Here is a 16,534-nt window from a genome sequence, read left to right on the forward strand (position 1 = left end):
TTTTAAAATTTGCATATCATTTTTTGTTATAGAATGTGTGCAAGATTATAAAATCAAGTAAATATGACATTAACTAAAATTACTTCTTAGAAAATCAATAATTTTGTGAGAGCATTATTGAATTATTTAAGCTTTCACTTTAATTCTTAGAAAAATATAATTGTTTTATACTTATTGCATATCAAAAGCCAGTGTTCATAGAGCAAAAATAATTTGTATAAAACTATCATTCATCAGTGTAAAGCCAGAGTTTAAGATTGTATTATTTGTTCAAAATCCTTTATGTTCTCCAGAATATTGTCTACCTTTTCAGTATGTATTTCTACTATTACTATTGGCTTCCTAACCTGATAATTTATGAGTACATTTACAGTTCTACCTTGTAATGACTTTATGATTCTATATATTCTTGTTTTGACTTATTGGATTCCAGCCTTCTTGAGGTCAGAGACCAAGCTTAGTCTTTAAAAGTAATGTATACTATCTCATTCTGCATAAGGTGACCTACAAATACTTGTACAGACACTTGTGAGTTATGAGTTGTATTTGCTTCTATTTATCAGTATTCCAACCACTTGACGTTGAAATTTAGAATTTTTGGCAATGCCAGCAAAGTGCTGAACACAAATTATTTCTAATAAATGTATTTTTTTCTACAAAGTGACATTCACCTTTCTTTATGAAAAACATAAGAGTTTAAAGTGGTTGGAATAGAGAGATGCAAGATGGTGAAGTAGATAAATGTTGTGCTTGCCTGATTCTGTGATCACATCAAAATTACAACTGTAGTATAGAACAATCAACCTGGAGAACCATCTGAAGTCTAGCTGAACAGAAACTTTATAACTAAAGGTAAAAAGAAGAAGTCACATCGAGACTGGTAGACAGGGAAAACACAAAATGGGCTGGCCCCAAACCTCTGTGTGGCAGAAGAAAATTGGGAGGGATGCCTCAGCCACAGAGGTTCTCCACAGAGGAGTAAGAGACTGAAGCCTCACCCCAGGCTCCCCAGTTAGGAGTACTGGTACCAGAAAAAGAAGCTCCCAACATCTGGCTGTGAAAAACAGTGGGGATTCTGACTATCTGGGTGAGATACAAGACTGTGGGAAACCTAGACATCCTCTTAAAAGGTCTGCACAGATCGACTCCCTGGGACTCACATGGGGCTTTGGCAGAAGGACAGTGACTCGGGGGCATAAGAGACATACAGGGAAAGACTGAGTTGTGTGGTTTCACAGCAAGGAGTGGAGGAATTTTCCCTGTGTGGGGTCCTCCTACTATGCAGCCAGCAGGTGGGTGCCATCTTTCCTTTGTTGAGCCCTCCCCCATGACCATAGGCAAATCTGAATCTGAACTGGTCTCATGAGCTCCACTTGCTCCACCCCAGTGATTCACTGAGACCCCACCACACCCAACTCCATACCATAGGACATTTGATCAGTGGTTGAATCTTACAGGCGCTGGCAGGTGGCAGCAGGCCTAAGTGCGTCCTGGCTTTTTGTGGAGCAACCTGAGACCTGATACTGGTGGCAGATGTCCCTGGTTCACAGCATGGTTTCTCTCATGTACCTCCAGGTCCAGCACAGGCAGCAACCAACCATCGATCACTTTGTAGATCCTATCAGGTAGTCCCCGGCCAGTCACAGGCAGTGGCTGGCTAGGGCCTACACCAGAGTCCCTCCCAAGAGGCCCCAGAACCAACATACTTGGAGGTTAGCATCAGACCACAGCAGAGCATCACCCAATTAGCCCCACAAGCAGCACACAAAAAGGGCAGTCTCAACAGGCACAAGAGCCCGCAAGGGGGAATCCTACTTCATGAGGTAAGCACCGCCACACAGCAGCCCATAAGCTGTGGACATGGCCAAATCCCACAGCCAGTCAGCCTGAGGGTCAATCCCACCCACTTATGTTCCAATAGCAATTAAGGCTCAAATACAATCCCCACACACACACAAGGTACATCTCTGGAGCACCCGGTGCAGGTGACCAGGGAAACTGTGCCAGTGGGCCCCATGGGACACCTACTACATAAGGCCATGCACAAGACTGGGAGACATAGCAGGTCTACCTCATACATTGAAACAAACAGAGGCAGCAAAAATGAGGAAACAGAGAAATGTATCCCAAATGAAAGAACAGGGGAAAACTCCAGAATAAAAACTAAATGAAATGGAGGCAAGCAACCTACGAGAGTTCAAAACACTGGTTATAAGGATGTTCGAGGAACTCAGTGAGAACTTCAACAAAGAGATCACAAGCATAAAAAGGACATAGAAACAAACAAACAAAAAGAACCAGTCAGAAGTTAAGAATACAGTAACTGAAATGAAGAATGCACTAGAAAGAATCACCAGCAGAGTAGATGAAACAGAGGACTGAATCAGCTGTTTGGAAGACAAGGTAGCAGAAAACACCCAATCGGAAGAGCGAAAGGAAAAAAAATAAATTTAAAAAAAGAGAATAGTTTAAGAGACCTCTGAGACAACATCAAGCATAACAACATTGACACCATAGGGATACAAGAAGGAGAAGAGTGAAACAAGGGATTGAGAAATTATTTGAAGACACATTGACTGAGAACTTTACTACCCTGGCAAAGGAAATAGACATATAAGCCCAGGAAGCACGGAGTCCCAAGCAAGATGAACCCAACAGGCCTACACCAAGACACATCATAATTAAAGTGTCAAAGATTAAAGACAAAAAGAGAATCCTAAAAACAGCAAGAGAAAGGCAACTAGTGACTTATAAAGGAGCTCCCAAAAGATTTTTGGCTGATTTCTCAACAGAAACTTTGAAGGTCAGAAGAGAGTGGCAGGAAATATTCAAAGTGATGACAAGTCAGGATCTACAACCAAGACTACTCTACTAAGCAAGGCTATGATTTAAAATCAAAGGACAGATAAAGAGCTTCCCAGAAAAGAAAAAGTTAAAGGAGTTCATCACCACCAAACCAGTATTACAAGGAATCTTAGAGGCACTTCTTTAAGATGGAAAAAAATAAATAAAAATATGAATAAGAAAATGGCAATAGATATCTATCAACAATTACTTTCAATGTAAATGGATTAAATGATCTAATAAAAAATATAGGGTGGCTGAATGGATAAGAAAACTAAACCCTTACATATGCTGCCTACAAGAGACTCACTTCAGATTGAAAGACACACACAGACTGAAAGTAAAAGGACGGAAAAAGTTATTGCAAGAAAAAGGAAATGGGGGCAAAAAAAGCTGGATTAGCCATACTTATAACAGACAAAATAGACTTTAAAACAAAGGCTTCCACAAGAGACAGAGAAGGACCTAGTAATCCCACTTCTGGGTACTTATCCAAAGAAACCCAAAATGCTACTTAAGGGTACATTCCATATGTTCACTGCAGTATTATTTACAATAGCTAAGACGTGGAGGCATCCTGAGTGCCTATGGAAGGAGGAATGGATAAAGAGTAGGTGTATATGGTACATATACTCATGTATAATGGAATACTGCTTGGCCATGGTAGAGAATGGGTTTTTGTCATCTGCGGTGGCATGGATGGACCTAGAAGGTATTGTACTGAATGGACTATGTCAGATAGAGAAAGACAGATGCAATGTGATTTCACTTATAGGTGGAATCTAGAGAACAACAACAATAACAAAAACCCAGAAAGACACTCATAGATATACGGAACATTTTGAAGATTGTCAGCTGGGAGGGGGCTTGGGAATGGGCGAGAAAGTGGAAGGGATTAAGAAGTACAAATTGGTAGTTAAAAAATAGTCATGGGGATGGAAAGTAAAGCATAGGGAATATCGTCCTACATGGTAGGACTGGTAATAGCTATGTATAGTGCCAGGTAGTCAGGGGGATCACTTCTAGTGAGTACTAGACTAGCCATTCAAATGGCTAACCACTATGTGTACACCTGAAATTAATATAAAATAATACGGCAAGTTAACTGTAATTGAACAATTAAAAAGTGTGGGGAAGTTGAAGAGGAATAAGAGGTTCAAATTTTCAGGTACAAAACAAATAAGTCATGAGGATGTAACGTACAGCATGGGGAATACAGTCAATGATATTGTGATAGCATGGTATGATGTCAGAGGGTTGTTGGGCCTATGGTGATCACTTCTTTAGCTATATAAATGTTGAACAATTATGGTGTACACCTGAACCTGATATTATGTTATATGTTCACTATACTTTTTTAATAAAAATTTTAAAAAAATAAAATAGTTGGAAAATTATATCTTCATATATTAACATATGAATCTTGTTTTATAATTCTATATGCTATAGAAATTTAAGAACTTTCAGCTTCTTTACTATATCAATTAAATAAAATTTGTATTGGTTTAGCAGAGCTAGTAGATACACTATCCCATTCATTAAAATTTAACCTCTCTCGGAGTATTACTCAGCTATGAAGAATGAAATCTTACCATTTGCAATGATATAGATAGACCTAGAGAACATTATGTTAAGTGAAATAAGTCAGATGAAGAAAGACAAATACCATATGATCTTACATATATGTGGAATCTAAAGAACAGAATAAATGAGCAAACTAAACAGAAATAGTCTCAGAGATATAGAGAAAAAACTGATGGTTGCTACATGGGAGAGGGGTGGCGATCAGGGAGAAGGTGAGGGGATTAGAAAGCACAATTGGTAACCACAATATTGCCACGGGGATATGAAAGACAGTTTGGGGAATATAATCAATAATGTTGTAAAGATTTTGTAGGCTGTCAGATGGGCACTTGTCTCATTAGGGAGACCACTTCATGGATGGTGTAGATGCCTGACCACTGCGCTGTACACTTGAAACTGAAGCTGAATAATATTGAATGTCAACTATAATTTTATATGTGGAGTACAGCAATTATAACTGTTGTATATGATGTCAGAGGGGTAGGAGATTGAGGGAAGGGGGTTATAATTTTGTGAGGCGTATAAATGTCTAACTATTACAATGTTTTGTACACCTGGAACTAATAAAAAAAATTTAACCTCTCTAGACAGGAACTTGGGCCAGGGCTTCTCAGAGTAGGTCCTTGGCTCCGGAGCAGACTTCATATATATATTCTGCAGGGGCTCAACCAGGCATGAACTGTAAAAGTGAAACCATGAAAGTACTGCTAGGAAACATGGATGAATCATTTTTATTCTATAATTTTGGAGTGGAGAAGATATTTCTAAAGCATAAAACAAAGCCCAGAAATGATAGATAAGTACGAATACATCAAGTTTAAACAATATGATCATTGCATGTTCCACAAGTAAAGTCAGGTGACAACAAATGGATCTAGGGAACATTTGTGCAAATACATGTGTAATAAGAATATTGATTTCAGCATTACTTATTATAATAACAAAAAATTGAGTAAAGAGTAATAGGCATTTAAAAGAGTCAGGTTAAATAAATTTTGGTACATCCTTAAAAAAAATAAAAACTAACCTGCCTTGAATTTCTCTTCAAAATATCCTAGAAAAATTCAAAACCACCGGTATTATAGGAACACATATATGGCTTTAACAATCCAGTATATAGATCTAATGATGTTCTATAATGTGTTGAATCAATATCATCTGTTAAACATTTATTGCTAATTCACTTTATAACATGCTTTATTAAAAGGTATTAAAGCCTGCAGCTGCATCCTGTAATCATTTCCTAAATATAAAGCCTGCATTTATAAATGATCTCCTTGTTCAAAATACTGCCATACAGCTCACAAGCTCTTTGTTAGAAGCCAGACAGCTTTAATTCGTTACAAAAAGAAATGCTAAGTAATTCATCAGATGCCAAACTTTTTTTTTCTTTTCTTTTTTTTGGCCACATATCAGCCTTGTTCCAAGTGTTCAACTTCTATGTTCGTTAAGAATATTTAAAATATAGTCTCAGATTAATGCTCAGGACTTTGATCTATTTGAGCGCCATCTTGCTCCAAGGAGTCAATCCCTTAATATGTATCCGTGATGAACTTGAAAAAGTTCAGTGATTTGGCTCAGCTAAGCACACTGATGTGAGGTTCTTATGTAAATATTTTGGAACTACACAGTGAAGGAAGAGACTGCATTTCATTTGGAGTTTTGTTAATTCTGTTCAGGAGAAAATAGCCTAACTGGGGCTTTATATGAGTGTATACATAAACAATGTAAATGATTTCTAGGCTTTTTCAACTGATTATTCTATGATTGTACTTCTCTTATACATATCTCAAAAAAATAAGTTCAGAGAAATAAAGTTTGGATAAGATTTAAATTTAATTTTCACATAAAAATGAATTGTGTGCGATAGAGTTGCTTATTTCTTAAAAATTTTCATTGGAAATCTTCAGCATTTGTCAATGTTTTGGGCAGTACCTCCTAAAACAATTTAACTAGTGGGAAGAGATGCTGAAATACGAATAAAACACGTTATGAAATAGTGTTGATCCATCTTCATTCCTATTTATTCTATGGACTATTTTTCCCCCGACAATATTTTTGACCATTCAGAGAAAGGGTGTATCTATTTCATCTCAGCCACTCATCATTTTTTGAGATCTATTTCTGGTAAATTTCTAAAAGATATTAAGATTAGGTTTTTTTTGCCAAGTCATGGTTCATTCTTCCATTTTTAGTTAAAACCACAGAGGACTGGAAAAAGACTCTGACTAAACAAGTCAGTATTGGGTTTTAGCAAATGCCACTGAAAACAGAAAAGCAATGGTTCTACAGGCTACAAGATACAGAAGCATCCTGTGTACTGAGTCCACCTTGTAGGCAGTTTTATTGAAAACTTTTTTAAATTAAATTAGGTGAAAATAAGGAAATTTTACACAAAATTATGTTTTTAGTTCCCATGTTTTGCTATAATCAAGGAGAGCTGAGAATCAGGAACCCTACTGTGGGATTTCTCTCTGCAGTTTGCTGCAGGCCCCATTGGCTAGCCACACTCATTAGCTTACCTAAGGCCCTATGGCCATTTGAATTGAAGCCTCCATGCAAGGAGATATAGGCTTGAATAAGAAAACAATCTAGGATGAAGCATGAATAAAAGAATTATGTAGAAGCAGCACTGTATGTTTTGGAAGACAATATATGACACAGGGTTTTATCTGAAGAAATATTAAGAGAACAACTGTGTGAGACTCAGAGCCACAATACCCAGACTGTCCTAACAAGGTAAGTAATAACAAACATCAACTTCACCAATTTCCTGCTGTGTATGGGCAGTGCATGAGCCATTTTCTATACCCTGTTATATTGACTGTTCCCAACAACATATTGAGGTGGAAATTTTCTTTTGTTTTACATATGAAAATAAAGAGATTCATTCCTTGCCCATGTTTGCATAGTTAATGCATCCTGTCTGTAAATCAGGATTGAAATTCAAATCTATCTTGACCCTAAATCTCATACTTTCCACCATAAAAGCATGGGCACGTTTATGATAGAAATGGTCTGAGGGAAGAAGAAAAAAAGTTTTGAAGTCAACTAAACCTATAGGTATTTGTTTGTTTTCTAATTGGCATAATGATTTCCCAAGATAATCAAGAAAACAGATGAGCTATTTAATTAAGATAAAGTGATTTACACAAGATCACATACATATTCAGCTGATGAGGAAACTATGTTTGACTGAAAGAAAATTTGTATGTATTTCATGTATTTTTAGCCATGCAATTCTGTTTTCTTATGGACTTTCTTAAATTTCTTAATCTCAGATACTTATGGTACTTCTCAATATGGATCTCTTTGAGAAGATTCCAGGAGAATGCATTATTCTTTTCAAGTTTTATATGTGTAACAGATTATTGTTTTTGTTGTTGTTGTTGTTGTTGTTTTAATTGGGGAACAGTGTCTTTCTTGAGGGCCCATCAGCTCCAAGTCATTGTTCTTTAATCTAGTTGTGGAGGGCCCAGCAACCTTGTTGAGAGTTCACACTCTAACCAACTGCGCCATCCGGCCACTCACGGATTATTGTTAAAATTCTGATATGATTTCTAAAAGATCCCTTCTTTCTGTTACTTTATTTAGTGATTTATTAAGTAAGCATTTATTCCTTAAATAATTAAATCTTTAGCTCTTCCAAATTTTGAATGAATGGTAATATATTTGGTAAATATAAATGTAGTCGTAACTACTTCACAAATTTTAATTTTAAAAATTTCTGCAAGTATGTACATTAAATGTGGTGAAGCGATAAAGAATTAGCCCATATCCCAATGCATGGATTTAATGATTCTTTTATTAAAAAAATAGATAAATACTATTACTTTAGCTTTGATGAGAATTTGAAGACAAAATTCATGAAAATCTTAGATGATCTTCTGACACTTTGAATGTGTAGAATGTGCTGAACAAGCTTCACATACATAATAATTTAAAGATAAAGCTCTTGGTTACATGACATTATTTTAATGACCTTTCACTTCCTTTTTTTCTATTTTCCATTCTATTATTTCTTTCCTTTTTTTTCTTCTTTTTTGATAAGTGATGACAAATAAAACCAAAAAAAATAAAAATCTCAAAATTCTATCACTAGCTAGGTAATTATATAATTTTGCATCTCTGGTAGTCAAATAGTTTAACCACACAACTATATTGGAAATGACTATAACACCAAACAATAATTTAGATATCCTGAACACGCTAGCAGTATATTTTTAGTGCTTCTGTAGAAATCTATGCGGACTAAATTTAAAATTTGCTTTCTAGCTAGTGAAGATGGAATTGAAGTGGGGAAAATTTAAAAATTTAAAAATTACATTTAAAAAAATCATAGTCCCTTTTAAAATTTCAACTGATGAAAAAATAAATAAGCACGTGAGACCTCTTAAGGACATCTATGAATAGAACCTAAGCTTTGTACTAAATCAATACAACGTCTTTACAGCATGTCCAGTGTATCCACATAGATTAGGTCCATGTAGTTCACACTTCATTCCATCTTCACTAGCTAGAAAGCAAATCAAAAAGCTTTCCAATTGTATTTTTAAATTTTGAGTTTTAAAGTCCACTTAATCTTATCTTTTTCCTTGTTGATATAAATAATAATAAATATTAATCTCTTTATAAACCAGAAAATTAAGACACAAAGGCAGTGATTGATTCATTTAAGGTAAAAATGAAAGTAGTTAAAATGAACTTGGGATATGCTGATCACTATGGTATGAAAATGTGATGTCAATTTTGAATAATAAATACTTTTAAACCAGCTCCTAGCACCATTGAAATCTTTATTCCATTAAGAGATATAAGAAAATTGATACTGAATTAACACAAAAATATACTCTCTACATTGAGAGTTTTTAAATGTATGAGGCATACCCACCATATTGTAATTAGCGGGGAATTTTTTGATAAATGAAGAAATTAATGCTATTGGAGATTATTTATAATAACTCAAAGATATAGCACTTAAGTTTCCAAAACACTCTCAAAAGCATCATATTGGGACTTTCCAATATTCTACAGAGTAGGAATCTGTTCATTCATCCAACAAATACTTAGGTGTCAACTGTATAAAAAGGATTGTGCCTTAAATGGGAGGTAAAGTATCCCTTTTTAGAGAAGAAAAATGAAGTTTCATTGGTTTGAGTGGTTTGTCCAAGATCTAATGACAAGCAGTTCAAGAATCCTAATCTTTTGACTATCAAAAAGGACTTGTTCTGCTATATCAAGATGCATAACATATTTATACTGCAGTATATTGTCTCTTTCAACATGTCATGTATAGCTCTTCTCCTAAACAGGAAGAAAATATTAAATAAGAGGTCTCTCTCTATTTGAGTACTATTCTATGACTCACTGTACAGATTTCTGGGAAACTGAGATGACTATGGAAATAATTTCTAGCCTACAACATGCTTTTCACTAGTGGGTTTTGCCTTGCTTGTTACAATTAGATGAATAAGCAGGTTGGTTGCCTAGAATATACATCTTTTGAATGACGCACACACACAAAAAGTTAATTACTGAGGGCCTTCTTAAATTCCAATAATAATCATCTCATATTTTATACTTTTAAATAAATAAGTATATAACTTGGTTCAAACCAAAGAAACAATTCTAAAGGCAAACTCTTAACATTCAAATCCACTATGATCTGATAGTATCAATAATTATATTGGAATATCCAGTTAATGTTTAGATTGTCTACACAACAAGTTAAACAAGAAGTATTTTTATAATATTTTATAATTTAAAGATGCAGGCCATAACTTCCTGTTCCACTCTCCACACAGTATTTTTTGGTAAAAGAAGAAAAGCAACTGAACAGATTCTAAGGCTCATTTCTAGTTATCCTCTGGTCCTATATACACTTTATATTTTCCTACTTATGCAATCCTATTTCACTTTTCTCCTTTCAGTCTAAACTATAAGCAACAGTCAACCACACTTTACCCTACCAACAAAATGATTTCCCCATCACCAGTACCATCACCACCCTCATGGAAGAGGGTATGTTGAAGCATTATGTCTGGTACTCTGCAAACCTCAAGCAACTGTTTTCCTTAAGGGACCAAAATAATTATGAAAACGAACAGCTTGCTTTAATAGGATATGGATATTCTGGAATAAAGCTTTACAGACAGGTGATTCTGTGCAAAAAAGACTTTGTTCTGTTAACTCATCCACTCCCTTTTTTTTTTTTTTTTTCTGGCAGGAGGCAGGTAATGGGGATTACTTTACAAAACTCCATCTCAGTATGAGGACATTTCCCCAAAGATAAGTATTGACATGAGCTTCCATGTATCTTGCCTGAGCTTGGAAGGGTGAATTAGAGTTATTTATTTCTATTACTAACTCGCCAAAGGGATTAGGCAAGGGTAACTTTAACTTTGTGCAGTTTCAGCCACACATAAAGAAATCCTGCCCTCCCTACCACTAAGAAGGTAACTGTAGCCACGTACCCACAGGTATGCTTCCTGGAATACATTATCTGCTTTCATTTTGCGAGATGCCAGCCACAGAGTCTGTCTATGTTAATTAATTGACAACCCATATATCAGTGTAACAATATACTGTAAGTCTCCTAAAACATCATTAATTATCCCATGTGGTAATTTACCGTTCACATCTCTCAGATTAGAGGGGGAAAAAAATCAGGTTGAGTTAGAAGCACATCGTAGTTCTCCTAGGAAGGAATGTAAATCAATGGTACATTTTCTCTTCCTCAGATTATCTTTCTGACCTATATAGGGCAATACAGCCCCCAGCAGCTCAATGACATAAATGCCTCTGTTCCCTTTCTGCTATGCAAGTAGGTTCATGGTAAGTGGTAAGTGACAGACAAAAATGATTTTTTTTCTTACAGTGTAATTGCTACTCTCAGCCATTACAAAACAAGGGCCCATCAGCCCACCAACAAATACCATCTTAACTGCCTCAGAGGTTTTTTTGTGTTGAAATTGAACTGTAATTTTTCAAAGGGGCAAATTCTTTCCACAGTGTTGGTTATACATATAGTATCAGATGTATTTACATGGCTGTAAAAGTCCATCCTTGCAAGTCAACACTCCATTGAATTGAATGTGCTTATTGGAATTGATCAAGCTCTTAGTGAAATGTCAGACACGGGCTATAAATTTGTATAACTGCCTTTACCCAATGAAACCTTTTTATGAAAGTAGAATGCTTGTCAAGGTCACTATGAAAGACTGTAGTTTTAAGCTCCAGGGGAAGACTCCAGAAATAAGAATCAACAGAAAACAGATTTAATGAACACTTTAAAGCTTATGATTTGTCAAGAACCTATTTTCGCCTACCACTTTTTGGATTTCAGTGACAAATGTATTTTGTGCATCTAAGAAGGCAGAATGCTATCAAAACCCAGCTCTCCTACAAAGGCACACGAAAGCTTTTCATTTTCTGCCTTCTGGCAGATGTGGTTTGAGCAAGCAGTCTTTAGCTTTAAAAGGCTGGAAAGACGATGCTAAATAAAAATGTGTGTATTTTAGTTAAGATTCTATAGGTGTAGGCATACTTGGAGTTTCAGGTGGAGAGAGAGATCAGGTGTGTATGTGCACATATTTGTTCCTGTTCATTGTTTGGCAAATTATATAAAGTACAACAGAAGGTGTGGTTAAACCGTGTCTACTTGTGACTTTTAGAGTCTTACAAACTATATAACACAGACAAGATTACTTTAAACTGTATACATAAGACAAAAAAATAAACCTCTTACAAAATGCCAGGTTATATTAGTTTGGAGGGAAAAGACATACACAACTTCAAAATTATGTTAGATCAGCAATATGAAAAATACTCAACTAAGAGTTTATTATAATTATGTAAGCCAATATAGGTAATTTTTAATATTCTTGTCACATAAGGGAATTCAGAGAAGTAAAATATCCAACTATTTTCTTAGGCAAGACATTTCCTAAAATAATGATGCAGGAACGATCATTTAAAAATCAAGTTGCTCATCTCCTTAATCGACAAGGAAAAATAATACTGTTTATAATCTTTCTGTTAAAATCTTGAAAAAAGTCATTAGAGCTCTAGATAAGAAAAAGAAAAATAGTATTATCACTTACCTGCCAAGTAAAATAATTAGAAGTCTTTCAGTTTCTCTAACGTGGAGTTTTGAGTAGTTCTGGAACCTCCTCTCACAAAGCTATTCCCCAAACGGTTGCAATTCTCCCATGAATATTTTGCTTATTTCAAAATGAGTGGGCCTTTAAGCATTTCGACCCCTACTTCAGAATCCATGATTTCTCAGAGCCTTTAAGAATTTTGAACTCTTCTGCTTGCATTTCTCTCAGCCCCCTATAGAAAATTATTCTTGAAGTTGCGGCTGAGGGTTTAATCTGTGGAACAAGAGTACTCCTCACAGCCCTGTATGGCAGTTATAGCAGGTGAATAAGGAGGCTTACTTTTCGTTTATCAAGGAAGGGGAGGAAGGACGACGGGGTATTAGAAGACACCGCCTTTTAGCTGTGAGGAGCAGGGAGCCCAGCTGCCCGTGGCGACGACAGTGGCAGCAAGGCCAGCAGCAGTGGCAGCGGCAGCGCAGTTCTGTTCCCGTGGCTTCAGCCTCGTCTGCAGATGCTGTCCATCCCCTCCGGTGCTGAAGTATGTGTACCGGAACCCCCTCCAGCCCGTCCCCAAATTGCACTTTCCTCCACCAGCGAATGCAAAGGGTTTCCTTGTCTTCCAGTCTCACCTTTTCTCCTCGCGCCTTATATTTTGGCAGGGGTTAATTGTTTCTCCAAAATAATATCCTCATACTTATTTGGTGGCAGCGTTTCCGGACATTATTTGACGTGGAAGTAGGAATCCGTGGGAAATCATATTTAAGCCTCTCCAGACTTTTCAGTGGCTCTGAACGAGTTTCCAAATGAAAAGAAACGCAGGCACACGCGCGCGTGCACATGCGCACGAGGGGAGGAGGAGGGAGAGAGAGAGAGAGAGAGAGAGAGAGAGAGAGAGAGAGAGAGAGAGAGAGAGAGAGCTATATTGAATACGTATTATGTACCATAGAAAAGCCAGAGCTTCTTTGGGTCTCTCATTACATGAAATGGAAAGGACTATTTTGGAAGACTCCAAATCTTGATTACCAATTATGGGGACCGCATTTAAATTCTGAGAAGCCCAATTTGAAATTCCTAGATTAGACACAGTAAAGAGGTCATGGATTCTTCTTAGACCCTCCAAGCAGAAACGACAAGTTATTGTGAAAAAATGCAAAGACAGAGGACGAACGAAAGAAAAGGCATCTTGGCTTTGCTACCTTTTAAAATGGTGCTGAATTGGTTCCGAATCGTTGCAGAACAGTTAAGAGGACCCAACCGGACGCTGTTCGTGTGAGTGTCAGTGTTCGGGGAGTCTCGAGAAACGGCTGGGAAAACCGGGAGCCTCTGGACACTGCATTCCCAGGGCAGCGCTCTCGAGCCACCCACGGCTCAGGCTCCTGCGGAGAGGGGTGGGGGGATGGGGTGAGAAGAAGCTGATTTCACAAAGGATCGTATAAGGACTGCACAAAGGCGGTAGGAGGGCTCCACCATCCCCGCCCTTTTAATGACAGAACAATTCCCAACGCAACGGGCTGTGTACCCGGGGTTTCAGCCCATTTCCCGTCACGTCTCCCATGCTGCCCTCTAGACGACTCCCAGGTCCGGAGCCTGTGCTCTCCCCAGGCCTGACAAACTCCGCTCCCGCTCGGTACAGGCCCCTACTTCTGCCCGCCCCAGCTGCTTTCAGCAATCGAACAAAAGGAAGGGTTTGTGTGGGTGGTTCCGAGGCAGTCACCGGTAGCTGTGCTACCTACCACTCAGCACCGGATGCAGACTCCAGTCGGTGTGAGATTGGGGACTTGATATACACAACGTTGAAACAACGCTGAGACTTGAAAAATTGATCAAAATCGTGTCCACGGGGATCCTCGAAGCTTTGCGTAGTAAAGAGGGAAAATGTAGTAGAAGGGGAGACATAATACAGCCCGCCTCTTCAGGCACCGAACGTGTGCAGTCCAGGAGATTGTTGGTAGACTTGTGAGTAAATTCGAAAAAGAATGAGTAGGGGTGCGGGGGTGGAGGTGAAGGGAAGCACTAATTTGTCCAGCGCAATAGTACAGCGGTTGATCGCGGTCTCTGGCCTCCGCGCCCTGTGAATTTCTCAGATTGCTCCTCCTCGGTTTCTGACTGTAGAGGGGCGGTCTTACGGGGTGGAGTACTGTTTCCTCCCGAGCTTTTACCAAGGATTGGGGCGCGCCTGCTGGTGTGGAACCGCTGATTCCGGTGGGTTGTACTTGCCTCCTGGAGGGAACGCTGTCTCCCGGCCACTGGCTGAGCAGAGGCCAGGCGAGCTAGGTCGAGCCGGGCGCGGGTGGCAGCCAGGAAGAAGACCCAGCTTGTTCCTTTGAGGCGAAACGTGATGAATTGGGAATGAAAATCAAACAGGCAAATTATTTACTCACACTAACAGCCCATGTTCTCATTAGACTTGGAGCCATTTCGCTGCCGCATCGATGCCTCGTTTCCCTGGGGTGGCCGCCAGCCGGCGCTGCGCGCTGCAGGGCTCTCGCTGCAGAGAACTCGCGGTGTCCGACTCCTCTCCGGCGGCGAACGCTGTGTGGAGCTGCACACGGAGGCTACGTTCGCCTCGGGAAGACGCCCTCAGCATCCTCTAACAGGCCTTTTGAACCCAGGCACTATTAGAAGGTGTGAGGCTGTCTCTCAAACTACGTCTGAAGAAGCCACCTGGCCTCACTGAGATACACAAACCTGCTAAGGGTATTTGTTAACTTGCGGCTAATGTGGAAAGGCTGTGTTTTATTTTATCCGTGGGGTCCGTGGGGAACGAGATGGATTGCTCAGGATTGTGATAAACAAAGTTTCCCTTTCCTTTGACAAATATAGACAAACACATGCTTCTTGTAGCTACATAAACAAGTAACTTTCAGAAAGCGCGGGGTTTCTGTTAGGGGACGAAAACAAACCTCCTTGTGTGAGGGCTACACTTCCGGTGCCACTCTCTCCCTGTCAGTAAAGAGGATTTTCTCCGCAGGATTTAATTCTATGCTTATTGCAGCTGACTGAATTATTGAGTGTTTTAATTATTTTCTCGGAAGATGTGGAAGCAAGAATAATCGCACAAATGTAACGCACGAAATAAGAACGTTTAAATGAGGCACAGAGTACAATGTTGTTGCTAACTGAAGCATATGCACTTGATAATTCAGACCTAAAGGAACACATTCTTTCTTGCTGAGCATTGATCAATGTAAATGCAGAGCCTGTCCATCTTTCTTCCCCCCACCCTATCTCTTTTTCTCTGCCGTTAAGAGAAAAAATAAATAGTTATTAATTTGAACTGCCATTCCCAGTAATATCATGCTAGTTTGATGTCTTTTTTTGAAGAAACAAAATCCACTCCTTATTTTTCCTCATCAAGTTGTGTAACCAGTTATGGAAATTAAGATGATGAAAGTAGATGCAGTCTAACATCTGATGCTACAAAGACTATAAACGAAGTACATTGAAACTAGGGAGCAGATAAACTGAGATGAATTAAAGAAATATTAAAAGAAATTTCACCCTTGGAGTGGAGTTTTTAAAGTTTATTTTAAATGTAAATTTTTATTCTTATTTTAAGTTAGCATTTTTAAAATGTAAACATAGTAAAATGTGAATGTAAATAATCAAAACAATGCAATATATGTAGCATTATGTTCACAAGAAAATTTAGTGCCCTAGGATGGTTACTGCTAATCCTAAAGCAGGTCATTTCAATATCTCTATTTACAAAACTAGTATAAAATCCCTACCCAGCCCACCCTTCACACTGTCAGAAATTTAGAAAAACATATTAGTTTATGGAACATTTTGAACACAATTTGAAATCTTTTGGAGGAAGAAATTTGAAATGCAAAGCAAAACCTCCATACAATATGATCTCATGTAATGATCATTGTATATGAAACTCTGACACTGGCTGTGTAACTTACACAGCCTCTCAACTATTTTGACCATCTTGAGACTATATATAAAATGGTAATAATGGTATAATTTCTGTTACAGAAAAAAATCTTGGAGATATC

General features: G+C 38.0%; 1 protein-coding gene and 1 long non-coding RNA gene across 10 annotated transcripts in view; one reads left to right on the forward strand and one right to left on the reverse strand.

Moving 5' to 3' along the window:
- The window catches only part of SNTG1 (syntrophin gamma 1), an 817,517-nt gene extending 803,662 nt beyond the window's left edge, over positions 1 to 13,855 (reverse strand). For all 9 annotated transcript variants that reach the window (XM_074318426.2, XM_074318425.2, XM_019712572.3 and 6 more), the window contains exons 1-2: positions 13,727 to 13,855; positions 12,531 to 13,317 (exon numbers count right to left, since the gene is read on the reverse strand). The gene's annotated coding sequence lies outside the window, so the exon portion shown is untranslated. The remainder of the gene's footprint in view (positions 1 to 12,530; positions 13,318 to 13,726) is intronic.
- Positions 13,393 to 16,038, forward strand: LOC141568446 (uncharacterized). The gene is made up of 2 exons (XR_012491573.2): positions 13,393 to 13,799; positions 14,936 to 16,038. It is a non-coding gene; the product is annotated as an uncharacterized LOC141568446 (long non-coding RNA).
- Positions 16,039 to 16,534: the final 496 nt, after the last annotated feature.

The sequence above is a fragment of the Rhinolophus sinicus genome, chromosome 7 (genome assembly GCF_057876585.1).
Source record: "Rhinolophus sinicus isolate RSI-liver-muscle chromosome 7, RSI-T2T, whole genome shotgun sequence".
In the NCBI taxonomy this organism is placed as follows: domain Eukaryota; kingdom Metazoa; phylum Chordata; class Mammalia; order Chiroptera; family Rhinolophidae; genus Rhinolophus; species Rhinolophus sinicus.